At 44.2% G+C, this 4,875-nt stretch overlaps 2 non-coding genes across 2 annotated transcripts; both read left to right on the top strand.

The window, feature by feature from the left end:
• The first annotated feature begins 2,402 nt into the window (after positions 1-2,402).
• Trnas-cga (transfer RNA serine (anticodon CGA)) lies at positions 2,403-2,477 on the top strand. Its single transcript has one exon. It is a non-coding gene; the product is annotated as a tRNA-Ser (tRNA).
• Positions 2,478-2,702: 225 nt separating this feature from the next.
• On the top strand, positions 2,703-2,777 carry Trnas-cga (transfer RNA serine (anticodon CGA)). Its single transcript has one exon. It is a non-coding gene; the product is annotated as a tRNA-Ser (tRNA).
• Positions 2,778-4,875: the final 2,098 nt, after the last annotated feature.

The following is a 4,875-nucleotide window of genomic DNA, read 5'->3' as shown; positions in this document are numbered from 1 at the left end:
CACCAGATGCCCATTACTGAATAAGGAATGTTCTAAATTTGATAAATCTTATTGTTTAACTATCTCCTACATTTGTTATATATTTAAAAAAAATTTATCCCATGATCACTAAAATAACCAATGTGCTGAAACTTCCTGGCAGATTAAAACTGTGTGCCCGACCGAGACTCGAACTCGGGACCTTTGCCTTTCGCGGGCAAGTGCTCTACCAACTGAGCTACCGAAGCACGACTCACGTCCGGTACTCACAGCTTTACTTCTGCCAGTATCCGTCTCCTACCTTCCAAACTTCTGCGAAACTTGCAGAACTAGCACTCCTGAAAGAAAGGATATTGCGGAGACATGGCTTAGCCACAGCCTGGGGGATGTTTCCAGAATGAGATTTTCACTCTGCAGCAGAGTGTGCGCTGATGTGAAGCTTCCTGGCAGATTAAAACTGTGTGCCCAACCGAGACTCGAACTCGGGACCTTTGCCTTTCGCAGGAAAGTGGTCTACCAACTGAGCTACCGAAGCACGACTCACGTCCGGTACTCACAGCTTTACTTCTGCCAGTATCCGTCTCCTACCTTCCAAACTTCTGCGAAACTTGCAGAACTAGCACTCCTGAAAGAAAGGATATTGCGGAGACATGGCTTAGCCACAGCCTGGGGGATGTTTCCAGAATGAGATTTTCACTCTGCAGCGGAGTGTGCGCTGATATGAAACTTCCTGGCAGATTAAAACTGTGTGCCCGACCGAGACTCGAACTCGGGACCTTTGCCCTTCGCGGGCAAGTGCTCTACCAACTGAGCTACCGAAGCACGACTCACGTCCGGTACTCACAGCTTTACTTCTGCCAGTATCCGTCTCCTACCTTCCAAACTTCTGCGAAACTTGCAGAACTAGCACTCCTGAAAGAAAGGATATTGCGGAGACATGGCTTAGCCACAGCCTGGGGGATGTTTCCAGAATGAGATTTTCACTCTGCAGCGGAGTGTGCGCTGATGTGAAGCTTCCTGGCAGATTAAAACTGTGTGCCCGACCGAGACTCGAACTCGGGACCTTTGCCTTTCGCAGGAAAGTGCTCTACCAACTGAGCTACCGAAGCACGACTCACGTCCGGTACTCACAGCTTTACTTCTGCCAGTATCCGTCTCCTACCTTCCAAACTTTACAGAAGCTCTTCTGCGAAACTTGCAGAACTAGCACTCCTGAAAGAAAGGATATTGCGGAGACATGGCTTAGCCACAGCCTGGGGGATGTTTCCAGAATGAGATTTTCACTCTACAGCAGAGTGTGCGCTGATATGAAACTTCCTGGCAGATTAAAACTGTGTGCCCAACCGAGACTCGAACTCGGGACCTTTGCCTTTCGCAGGAAAGTGGTCTACCAACTGAGCTACCGAAGCACGACTCACGTCCGGTACTCACAGCTTTACTTCTGCCAGTATCCGTCTCCTACCTTCCAAACTTCTGCGAAACTTGCAGAACTAGCACTCCTGAAAGAAAGGATATTGCGGAGACATGGCTTAGCCACAGCCTGGGGGATGTTTCCAGAATGAGATTTTCACTCTGCAGCGGAGTGTGCGCTTATATGAAACTTCCTGGCAGATTAAAACTGTGTGCCCGACCGAGACTCGAACTCGGGACCTTTGCCTTTCGCGGGCAAGTGCTCTACCAACTGAGCTACCGAAGCACGACTCACGGCCGGTACTCACAGCTTTACTTCTGCCAGTATCCGTCTCCTACCTTCCAAACTTTACAGAAGCTCTTCTGCGAAACTTGCAGAACTAGCACTCCTGAAAGAAAGGATATTGCGGAGTCATGGCTTAGCCACAGCCTGGGGGATGTTTCCAGAATGAGATTTTCACTCTGCAGCGGAGTGTGCGCTGATATGAAACTTCCTGGCAGATTAAAACTGTGTGCCCGACCGAGACTCGAACTCGGGACCTTTGCCTTTCGCGGGCAAGTGCTCTACCAACTGTGGCTAAGCCATGTCTCCGCAATATCCTTTCTTTCAGGAGTGCTAGTTCTGCAAGTTTCGCAGAAGAGCTTCTGTAAAGTTTGGAAGGTAGGAGACGGATACTGGCAGAAGTAAAGCTGTGAGTACCGGACGTGAGTCGTGCTTCGGTAGCTCAGTTGGTAGAGCACTTGCCCGCGAAATGCAAAGGTCCCGAGTTCGAGTCTTGGTTGGGCACACAGTTTTAATCTGCCAGGAAGTTTCATATCAGCGCACACTCCGCTGCAGAGTGAAAATCTCATTCTGGAAACATCCCCCAGGCTGTGGCTAAGCCATGTCTCCGCAATATCCTTTCTTTCAGGAGTGCTAGTTCTGCAAGTTTCGCAGAAGAGCTTCTGTAAAGTTTGGTAGGTAGGAGACGGATACTGGCAGAAGTAAAGCTGTGAGTACCGGACGTGAGTCGTGCTTCGGTAGCTCAGTTGGTAGAGCACTTGCCCGCGAAAGGCAAAGGTCCCGAGTTCGAGTCTCGGTCGGGCACACAGTTTTAATCTGCCAGGAAGTTTCATATCAGCGCACACTCCGCTGCAGAGTGAAAATCTCATTCTGGAAACATCCCCCAGGCTGTGGCTAAGCCATGTCTCTGCAATATCTTTTCTTTCAGGAGTGCTAGTTCTGCAAGTTTCGCAGAAGAGCTTCTGTAAAGTTTGGAAGGTAGGAGACGGATACTGGCAGAAGTAAAGCTGTGAGTACCGGACGTGAGTCGTGCTTCGGTAGCTCAGTTGGTAGAGCACTTGCCCGCGAAAGGCAAAGGTCCCGAGTTCGAGTCTCGGTCGGGCACACAGTTTTAATCTGCCAGGAAGTTTCATATAAGCGCACACTCCGCTGCAGAGTGAAAATCTCATTCTGGAACCAATGTGCTGCCCAAGCTGTGGTACATGGTTCTTCCCTCTCAGAAGGTAGATTCATGAGTGCTATGTTTGTTCAACCATTGAATGGATTTTGTTGGATGGGATCACCTCTCCATGCATTTTGACTATTGGTGTTATAAGGATAGACTTAATTGTTATGCTAAGTGCTTCTATTGATTCTTAAGCTTATCACTTATATTCGTCAATTACACAGTGAAGTAATGTATTTGAATAGTGAAATGTTCCTTACGGCAGATTATACCATCAATGTGATCTGCTTGTATAGCCAGGAAAAACATTCTCCGTTCAATGGGTTTTTGATACGGATTGGACACCACATGCCCGTTACTGAATAACGAATGTTCGGAATTTGATAAATCTTCTTGTTTAACTATCTCCTTCAATTGCTTTAAATTTTTAAAAGTCTTATTGCAATGGTCAATAAAAATAACCAATATGCTGCACAAATTGTTGTCCATGTTTCTTCCCCCTCAACAGGGAGATTCTGTTTCATGACTGCTATGTTTGTTCAAACATCGAGTGTGATTTTTTTATACGAGAACCACCACTCCGAGCATCTGTAGTACTGGAAATATGAGACAAGACTTCATTGATTTGTTAGGTGCTTCTTTTGATTGTTACCCTTATCACGTATATACATCAATTTCACAGTGCGTTAATAAAATTGAATCATTAAATGTGGTTATTGGTTTCTTGTTAATGCAGGGTCATCTGGTTGTATGGCCAGAAAGCAGATTCTGCATTCAGTGGGCTTTTGGTGCAGATTGGACACCACATGTCCGTTACTGAATAACGAATGTTCAGAATTTGATAAATCTTCTTGTTAACTATTTCCTTCATTTGCTGTATATTTTTAAAAATTATGTGCATGGTCACTAAAATAATCAATGTGCTGCTCAAGCTGTGGTAAATGCTTCTTCCCTCTCAGCAGGGAGATTCCGTTTCATGATTGCTATGTTTGTTCCACCATCAAGTGTGATTCTGTTTCATGGGAACAGCCACTGCGTGCATTTTAACTATTGGAGTTATAAGGAAATACTTCTTTCTTTTGCAAGGTGCTTCTTTTGATTGTTACCCTTATAACTAATATTCATCAATTTCATAGTGGAGTAATGTATTTGTATCATTAAATGTTGTTAAGAATTTCTTGTTTACAGCAGGGTCATCTGGTTGTATGGCCAGAAAGCAGATTCTCCATTAATTGGTCTTTTGGTGCAGATTGGACACCACATGCACTTTACTGAACAACGGCAGTTCGGAATTTGATAAATCTTCTTGTTTTGGTATCTCCTTCATTTGCTTTATATTTTTAAAAATCTTATTTCAATGGTCGCTAAGAATAGACAATGTGCTGCGCAAATTGTAGTACATGTTACTTCCCTCTCAACAGGCGGATTCTGTTTCATGTCTGATGTGTTTGTTCAAACATCGAGTGTGATTTTGTTGGATGGGAACCACCACTCTGAGCATTCAGACGATTGTAGTTATTGGAAAGACTTTTTTCTTCTGCTATGTGCTTCCTTTGATTGATATTTTTATCACTTATATTCATCAATTTCACAGTGGAGTAATGAATTTGAACGCGGAAATGTGGGTAAATGTTTGTTGTTTATAGCAGGGTCATCTGGTTGTATGGCGAGAAAGCAGATTCTCCATTCAATGCTCATTTGGTGCAGATTGGACACCACATGCACTTTACTGAATAACATATGTTCAGAAATTGATAAATCTTCTTGATTTGGCATTTCCATCATTCACTTTATATTTCAATCAATCTTATTGCAATGGTCACTTAAAATAATCAATGTGCTGCACAAATAGTGGTACATGTTTCTTCCCTCTCAACAGGCAGACTCCGTTTCATGACTGCTATGTTTGTTCAACCATCGAGTGTGATTTTGTTGTATGGGAACCACCACTCCGAGCATTCTGTCGATTGGAGTTATTAGGAAATTCTTTTTTCTTTAGCAAAGTGCTTGTTTTAATTGTTACCCATAACACTTATAT

This window comes from Schistocerca gregaria, chromosome 4 (genome assembly GCF_023897955.1).
Source record: "Schistocerca gregaria isolate iqSchGreg1 chromosome 4, iqSchGreg1.2, whole genome shotgun sequence".
In the NCBI taxonomy this organism is placed as follows: Eukaryota; Metazoa; Arthropoda; class Insecta; order Orthoptera; family Acrididae; genus Schistocerca; species Schistocerca gregaria.
The sequence above is the reverse complement of the archived record's forward strand: the minus strand, read 5'-3'. Positions and strand labels throughout refer to the sequence as shown.